General features: G+C 38.0%; 1 pseudogene; it reads right to left on the reverse strand.

Moving 5' to 3' along the window:
• Nucleotides 1–4,204: 4,204 nt before the first annotated feature.
• On the reverse strand, nucleotides 4,205–5,183 carry LOC101596493 (annotated as a pseudogene).
• Between the last annotated feature and the right edge of the window lie 4,730 nt (nucleotides 5,184–9,913).

A 9,913-nucleotide genomic window follows, 5' to 3' on the forward strand; every position in this document is an offset into this window, starting at 1 on the left:
AGAATGTGCTTATGTCCCCTAAATAAATTTTATTGTTTCATAGTATATGTTCACACTGTTTTTTAAAAACATTTATTTATGTATTTGAGAAAAAGTGAGAAAGCATGTGGGTACTCCAGTGCCTCCTGCCAGTGTAAAGGAACTTTAGATGCATGCACCACTTTGTCCACCTGCCTTATGTGGGTACCAGAGAATTGAACCCAGGCTGTGAGGCTTTGCAAAAAAGTACCTTTAACAGCTGAATCAACTCTGCAGCCTCATATTAATACTTTGAACTTATTGCCTCCACAAATAGTTATATTAAAGACGCTCACATATTTATTTCCATGAAATAAATTAATTTTTAAAACATAGATACAATACAGAGATAGTCATTATATCAGAGTGATTTGTTAAAAGATACATTTTCAGTCTATGGCACTTATTTTACTGATGTTGTGAAGAGAAAAGACTCACACTTAAAGCAATCAGAAGAAAAGTAATATATAACAGAATAACCTACACATGCATAATACTACATATAACACTTTCTATACTTACATTTTAAGGGTTTATGTTTAAGGGCATGTGGTGGTTTGATTAAGGTGTTCCCATAAACTTAGGTGTTCTGAATGCTAGGTCCCCAGCTGATGAATATTTGGGAATTAATGCCTCCTGGAGGGAGTGTATTGTTGGGGGTGGGCTTATGGGTATTATAGCCAGTTTCCCCTTGCCAGTGTTTGGCACACTCTCCTGTTGCTATTGTCCACCTTATGTTGGCCAGGGGGTGATGTCCATCCTCTTCTCATGCCATTGTTTTCCCCTGCCATTGTGGAGCTTCCCCCTTGAAACTGTAAGCCAAAATAAATCTCTTTTTCCCAGAAGCTGCTCTTGGTTGGGTGATTTCTACCAGTAATATGAGCCAAACTGCAACAGTGCACAAGAAAAAGTTGAGGTTCAAGATTAAAAATAAAGTAATAATATTTCTGTATGAAATTTTCTCCCGAACTTCTACCAAGCTCGGGGATATCCATACGTATTTTTAATCGCCAGTGTTAATAGTACTTTATCAATTTGACTGCATAGTGGAAGATTATGAGTATCAGAGTTCTGAATACAAAAACGTGATTTAAGTGGGTAGCTTAAAACAGTGGACATGCTTTTCTTTTATGATTTTGGAGGCTGAAATCTCAAAGTCAAGGTGTTTGGGGGTGTCACGACCTCTCAGAAATTTTAAGAAAGGGTCCATTCCTGCCTCCTCCTAGTTTCTATCACACCTGCCTTTGTCTGGCACAAGTTGAATTACACAAAACATCCCTCTCCCGACATGTCTGCTTTGTACTTCTCTGCCTCTCTCTTTCCTTTGTCAGACCTGAGTAAGGGCTCACCCTATTCCAGAATGACCCCATATTCACTGAATAATTTTGTTTAGAATTACTGTATTTCCATGTATACTCACATTATAAGATTCTAGGAAGTATGTAAAATTGTTATAGATACTATTCAACCTAGTATACTGAGTAACATTTATAACATTACAACTTTTTCTCTTGGAAAAAGTCCTTGAATTGATGACTATATGATTAAACATTAAAAGATTTTGCTTCTACTCATAAGTTACAGTGAGTCTATTTTGTTCTAAAATTTATTGAAATGTTAAATATTGAGACAGTACTTTATCCAATAAAGGCTGAAGAGTGTATAAAATTACTGATATAAATGGTTGGAGCCATTTACTGTAATTGCCTTTATAAATTGGGCAAAAAAGAAATACAATTTGGGCAAAAGGATAGATGCGGTGTTAATGGGGTTAGTTGGGGTGCTGATGAGAATTGTAGCTGTGGTAGTATGCCTTATAGCAATGGCCCTCAATGACAACCACTTGAAATTTTCATTTCTTCATTCATATAAGGTATCGCCAAGGTTAAGAAATTCAGGTATATCATGATAGATATCATCATTCACTCATTATTTAATAATTATGTATTAAGAAGCAACTATATAGGCAGCTCTCTGAAGGTAATATGTAGTATAGAGAAAATATTGCTTACATTTATAATGAATATTCATGAGAAAATGCATATATTCTAGGATCATTAGTGATAACAATCAGTTTCTGCACAAGTGAGAACATCAATGATAACTATGATGAGTAAAACTGCAAATTTCATGAAAATGTCATAAATGTAATAGAAAAAGAAAACTTGAATTTGGGGAAAGAATTATTGGGTTATGATAGTGTTGGATGGGTCACTTTTTTAAATAGCCTGGTTGGATTTCACTGGAAATTTGAAATGTGAGCAGAATTACAAAATATAACTGGTAGAAAATATCCAGGTAGAGTGACTAGTCGGAGCAGGGGCCTGCAGTGTATCTGAGATGAATGGGGAGAACAGTGTGTCAGGGATAGTTTCTGTGAAGGAGTAAGTATGGAGAGGAAGGTCATACAGGAAACAGACAGGGTAGGGTCTGCTGGAAAATTCTTAGTGAGAATCATGACTGAAATGGAGAATCATTGCCTGAGATTATGAGATGAGTCCCTGGATTTGATTCATGTTTTTTTTTAAATATATTTTTTGTTCATTTTTTATTTATTTATTTGAGAGCGACAGACACAGAGAGAAAGACAGATAGAGGGAGGGAGAGAGAATGGGCATGCCAGGGCTTCCAGCCACTGCAAACGAACTCCAGACGCTTGTGCCCCCTTGTGCATCTGGCTAACGTGGGACCTGGGGAACTGAGCCTTGAACCGGGGTCCTTAGGCTTCACAGGAAAGCGCTTAACCACTAAGCCATCTATCCAGCCCTGATTCATGTTTTTTTAAAAAGAATGTTTTACTTCTTTGTTTATTTGAGATAGTGAGAGAGAAAGGTAAAGAGAGAGAGAGAAAGAATGGGTCCACCCAGCCCTCTAGGTTACTGCAAATGAACTTCTGACATAAACACCACCTTGTGCATCTGGCTTTATGTGGGTGCTGGGGAATCAAACACAGGTCCTTAGGCTTTGTAGGCAAGTGCCTTAAGCACTAAGCCACTTCTCCAGCCCCAGAGAGAACTATAGCATAATTCAGTAATCTGAAAGGTAATGGTGAAGAGATCCAAAGATATAGAGGCTTAAGAGTCCATCACTGAAGTAAACCTAAAATGAACCCAACATAGCTCAGGGAAATTCATGGAAGAGGGGGCGGAAAGATTATTAGAGCCACAAGTGGGACATTACTCACCAATACATTGCCTCTTCCCTATACCTGATGGCTACCCCCACAATGGATGACCCACAACCCTAATGGAGATAATGGACATCCTCAACTAGGAGGATCCTTTAGGATGGGGGTGGCATGAGGTTAACAATGGTACCAACATGTGCTGTTTATATACTATAACTAATTTAAAAAAGGTAATGGTGGCTTGAATCAAATTATTCATCTTATTATAACAAGTGTATGAGGCCAGATTCTGGAGATAACCTTGGAGCTTAGTATATTGAAACCACTGATCATAACAGAAATGTATTAATACAACACAGCCAATCTAGTTACACCTTTTATAAATTCATAATAAGAAGTTGCTCATAATAGTATCCTGGAAAAGTTACTGAAAGGGTTGTCCAGCTTTTAAAAATATAAGAATAGCAATTTATGACTTCATATCTTAATAAATCCGGAGTAGTCACTGTTCAAGGTTTATCTGGTGTTTTAGGTGGCATAACACTTGGGTAGGCGGTTGCATTATTCTTACATAGAGTTTACTTCTTACATTAAATGGCAATGTACATTACTGACACATATAATACACAAAATAAGATCCTCTGAACAGTTATGCACAAGACAGGTAATAATGGCTTTATACACTGGATCCCAGGAGGTCACTGCTTGGGAAAAAATATTGGTGAAGTCACATAGCACACAGTAACACATTAGGTTTAAAGGGCAGTTGGAGCCTGTGCAATGCTGGCAGTGGTATTTCAGAGGTGGTGGAACTCTATACTAACCGGTTTCCTACTACACAAGTACCATTCACAATCAGGATACATCTGTGGGGTTGTGCAAACCATTCCTATTTCTAACGTCAGGATCTGATGTCTCCCCAGGTCATCTTAATACACCTGCGCTAATCAGAGACCACATGGAAAGGACAATGCACACATCTCCCACAGAAATCCTGCTGTGGCCTCAACAGTGAGGTGGTGTATCTTAGGAAGACTTCCAAATTGCAGCTCTTTCTGGATCCCCCAGAGTGTATCAGCACTCTTTCTTCAAGCGTGCCTCTTCGTCAGGAGTCAGGGTCACCTTTACCACATCTGAGATGCCATTCTGTCCCAAGATGCAAGGAACACTAAAGAAGACATCATCCTTTACTCCATAGAGACCCTTAATCATGGTGGAAATTGTATGTACCCACCTAATATTTTTCATTATACTTTCTGCCAAATCTGCTACTGACAATCCAATGGCCCAGGATGTATAGCCTTTCATCTTGATCACCTCATAGGCACTGTCCACCACCTGTTTGTGAACCTCCTTCCACGGCTCCTTGTCTGCATCGGTGCCTAGTTCTGGGTGCAGAGTTTTCAGGGAGATGCCAGCAACGTTCACCCCATTCCACACAGGAACACTACAGTCTCCATGGTCCCCAAGGACCCATCCATGACAGCTTAATGGGTGAACTCCCAGCCTTTCTCCCATCAGGTAGTGGAACCTGACTGAATCCAGGTTGCAACCGCTTCGAATAACATGGTTTTTGCGAAAGCCACTTATCTTCCAAGCCACATAGGTCAAGATGTCGACTGGGTTGGAGACCACAAGCAGCTTGCAATTGGGGCTGTACTCCACCACATTAGGAATGATGAACTTAAAGATGTTCACGTTACTCTGGACCAAATTAAGATGACTTTCTCCCTCTTGCTGACGTGCCCCAGCTGTGATAATAACCAGCTTGGAGATTGCAGTCACTTTATAGTCTTTGCCAGAGATGATTTTGGGTGTTCGAAGGAAAAGGCTGCCATTCTGGAGGTCCATCATCTCTCCCTTTAGCTTGTCTTCCATGACATCAATGGGAAGAAGCTCATGGGCCAAGTCCTTCATTAAGATGCTGATGGCACAGGCCATGCCCACAGTCCCGACCCCCCACGACTGTAATCTTATTCTGGGGCATCTGTTCTTCCTTGAGAAGGTTCACAATCAGCTGGTCCTTGAGACTTGCCATCTTGGAGTTGGAACCAACAGGAACCAGAAGAGCTCGAAGGATGGGCGTCTGTGGCAGGGGGCAGTGAGATCCAGACTCTGCTGCAGCGAAGACTCGAGCACGAGATTCTGGATATATTTTGATGAACAAGCTCAGGTGAGTTGCTTACATACTATATTTTAATGCAGAGGAAAAGATAAAAAAGTAAGGACTCCAATAATATTGGTTTGGGCAGTGGGAGGGATGCATTTGGCATTAACTGAGATTAAAAATAAAAGCCATAGGATGAGGGTTGGGTAGCTTATCTATGCAAATTAAAGAAGCCTTTCCAAGAGAAAACATGAGGTTTGCAATTCAAGAATGTATATTGGTCTAGCCTCGGTTACATACCACCTGCAACAAGGCTTCCCCTCCCAGCTTACTATTAGCTGGAAACTGAGTTTGAGGATTAATCACAAGCACAAAAGCTGTGGGGACATTTAACATTCCAATGGCCACGTTGTGCTTTCATATCACAAATATTTAAGCTCAGTACATATGGGGTGTGTGTGTGTGTGTGTGTGTGCTTTAAAAGTTTAAAGGTTCTTTTCCCAAACTTTTGCAATTTTACAATTTCCCCATTTTCCCAATATCTTTATGGAAAATCACTTGACTAGATGTGTGCAATTCAGTTTTGGAAATTTCCAATAGCCTCCATGCTTGACTTTTGTTTCAAATATAGCTAGTTTACTCTTGCATATTACATTTTTGTATTATGTTTATGTCAGATATTATAAGTTCTCTAATTTTTCTGTTTAAAAATTAAACACGATTTGGTTTTGTATATTGACCTAGTATTTGTTAAGTCTACTTGTTACTTCTGGCAATGTTTTATAATTCATTCTGATTTTCTAACAAAAACATCTTACCCTTAAGGACAATTGTCTGTATAGATTATGCATTCTTTCACTTTTTCTTGCTTTATTACATTGGATGGGTCCTCCAAGCATTTTTCAAATGAATATTTTGAATATTTGGTGTAATTTCTTGTTTGTTGTCTTATGGGGAGGAATTAAGCTTTAGTTCCTTTAATTGTAATAACATTTGTAGGACAAAAGCTAATAAACTTGGAGCCAGGTGTGATGGTGCATGCCTTGAATCCCAGATTCAGGAGGCTGAGGTAATAGGATCATTGTGAGCTTGAGGCCACCCTGAGACTACATCATAAATTCCATGGCTGGGATAGAGTGAGACCCCTCCTCACAAAACCAAAAATTAAAAAAGTAATCTTAGTAAAAGTTTGCCTACTATCAATTTTCTTGTTATTTTTATCATGAATAATTAGTTTTATGCAATACTTTTTCTGCATTTATTACATTAACCATGAATTCTAATTGTTTTGTTAATATTGCAGGGTAACTGACTTATTTTCAAATATTAAGTAAAAAATCACATTCTTGAAATTAAGTTCAATTAATTATGTTGTGTTTTGCCTTGTCTATAGTTTTAATTCAACTCATGATTACAAGATTTTTTCTGTTCATTTTTACTATAGGCATAGTCTAGTTTTATTTTAATGCATTTTTATGGTCTTATTATTAGCATATACATAAAATACATGAAATGGTCTTAATTTATTCTGTAAACCAAAATACGTGTTTGATGGGTATATATCCCTTAGATGTGTGAAGGAATTCAGTTAAGAACCTACCCCATCATGGATTTCCTCTGTAGGACAAATTTTAAATTAAAATACAATTCCTTTAGGAAGAAATGCATTTGTAACCTTACAATGCATGATCCATATACCCCAACAAGGAGGGTCCTGGTGGAGCGGGGACGACAGGGAGGAGGCTAACAATGGTACCAACTTGAATGTATTCACTGACTACAAAAATAAAAAAATAAAAAAATAAAAAAATAAATACAATTCCTTTAATGAAGAGATCTATATGCACATCAACATCATAATATGGGTATTTTAATAAATTTGTTCCTTTAATTGCCATAAACTTGTTCTTTATGGCTTAGTAATATTTTTAGTGTTAACTGCTTCATCTCTAATATTCCTCGCTTGTGCCTTGTCTCCTTTTCCTGATAAGTCCATACAGAATTTCATGAATGTTTATGGCCCTTCTCAAAGAATGAATCTGTGATTTTGTTAGTGTGCACTGTTGCTTGTTGTGGCTTTTGTTTCTTTGGTTTGTAGTGACATTTATGGTTAATTACAGCCTTCTTTTACTTACTGCACTTTTGTTTCCAAGAATCAGCTCAAACTGGGGAAGGACTGCTAAAAAATATGTGGAAGACTGCTGAAAGCTATCACACTTTGGTTCTGCTCCACCCAGGAGAGCAGAGCAACTTTTTAATACATGGATGCTAAATAATGTGTTTATAAAGGTGATTGTCTCCATAACCTGAGCTTTGTCCTCAATTAAAGGAGATACTCGGTTCAACTTACAAGCTTCAAAATCGAGCATTGTATAAAGAATGCAGTTACTTTCAGGTAATATAACTCCATCACAGTAAAAACCCACAAAATATTTGAAAAAAATAGAACTCCCTTTAATATGAAACTCATAATGTATGGTAGACAATAAAAATGTTAAGATACCAGAGACTGCAGAGATAACTCAGTAGACAAAATGCTTGAGAAAGGGCAGTTGGATCCCCAGTACCTATGTAAATGCCCACTGGGTGTATAGGCTTAGCTGTAATCCCAGAGCTGGGGAAGCAGGGGCAGGGAATCCCTGCCTCAGTAAAATGAAGAGGAGAGCAAGCCAGGAAGACACCTGACTTAAACCTCTGGCCTCTGTGTGCACACATGTACATGTGCATCCACACACAGTTGCATTCAATTCACATCATATACACACACACACACACACACACACACATGCACATACACAAAATGTCTATGCTATAAAACTAGAGTGATACCCTACCTCGAAAAATCAGAAACAACAGCAAACAAATAGACACTTGAAGTTAGCATGATCATATGCAGCCATGTGACTGGATGATTCATTTTTATAAATGGGCTATTCAAAAATATTCATCCCCCCAAATTCTGTCCTCTTGGTAATCTATGCTGTGGCATGTTCCTTGAGGACATTTCTTCTGATAGTAAATACAGCTTTAAAAGATGTAATTTACCCATACCCAGCCTCTTCTAATTTCCACTATGGTTGTGGTTGCTTATTTTTAGGATATTTTTAATTCCTTGCAATTAGACAGAAATGGATAAGCTATTAACTAAAAGAATGATCATGTCTTGAGATGATTGCTTATATGTGGTTAAGGATATAGTCAAAAGGAATTAAAATACATGTCCAAGGAAAGTGTATTGACATCACCGAATTTCTTATGCCTGAACAGGTTTAAAGAAGGAAAAGAGACTAAAAACAATTAGCAGATCCACCTGCTCAAATGGCAATCCCATTTTAGCTTTAGAAACAGACTTTCTGGGCAGGGCTGTGGAGGAAAGCAAATATTTCCTGGAATCTGTTACAGGGACTCAGCTTTCCTGATGAAGCCACAAAGTTGAGATATATACTTTTCTTTTACAACAATATTTAATTTTATTGCTAAAAGTTCTATTGCCTCTTACAGGCCATTTCAGCAATCTAAAGAGACCAAAGGAGAGATAGCCTAACAGTTAAGGATGCTTTCTGTGCAAACATCAAAGCCTGAGATTTCCCGACATTTGAAATTCCAGAACCCATGTAAACATCTGGGCATGGCCACGTGCACCTATAACCCCAGTCCCTCAAAGATGACCAGAGACCAGAGAATCACTCAGGTTCAGAAAGGCAGCAAGCACTTGTGCTAGTTTGAATGTGATAGTGTCAATGTGTGGCCCCCATAGAATCAAGTGCTCTATTAAAATTAAGCTTTAACTTGGTTCTCTAGCCACCTGGGGCCCTGGAGTCTAGTTCTAGGGTGTGATTGGAGATGATCTTCATTCCAGCCCAAAGATGTGTGGAGAGAAGTTTGAGTTCTGGGGATTTGTGATTGCTTGTGGTACTAGCTGTTGATGATGTTCAGTCTATGAAAGGGAACCAACTTCTTCTACCATTGATTGGTGTTCACTTGGATTCTGTAAGCCTGAAATAAATCACTTCCTCCCATAAACTGTGTCTTGTTGGATATGTGTCCCAGCATCATGGACCTGACTACAATACTCTGCTATAAGTAAAGTACTCTTAATCAATCAAGACTTGAAGTTTTTCTCCAGCCAGGCAAGTACATAGGATGCCACATGGGCACATATATGTGCATGTACCACACCACACCAACCCCCACACCACATTACATATCTACATATAGCACACACTCACATACATAATCATCATCATATAAGAGACTGAAAGAGAAAGACAAAGCAAGAAGTATAAGAAAAAGGAATTGTATAACAAATATTTCACCCAGATAAATAAAACCTCTTTTTCATGAAGATTTCAATCATTTAATTTTGACTTTACACATTTTTGTACTTTTCATGTATTTACTTAAATTACATATTTTCTTTTTCTATTTAAAACATTACTCTTTCAAAGACCATTTTGAGCTGGAGGACAAATAGAAAACATTTGGTAAATAAGGCTATTAAATTGAAGAAGACAAAAGGAAAATGAATCCAGAAAGACTTCAAATCATTCTCTTTGTGCTTATTCTGTGCTAACTTCGAACGAGACTTAGTTTCAGGGTTATGGATCTAAACTGCAATATGGTTCTTCTGGACTTCTGCTTTCTTGTTAGTACAACATGAT

Source organism: Jaculus jaculus, chromosome 8 (genome assembly GCF_020740685.1).
Source record: "Jaculus jaculus isolate mJacJac1 chromosome 8, mJacJac1.mat.Y.cur, whole genome shotgun sequence".
Classification (NCBI taxonomy): domain Eukaryota; kingdom Metazoa; phylum Chordata; class Mammalia; order Rodentia; family Dipodidae; genus Jaculus; species Jaculus jaculus.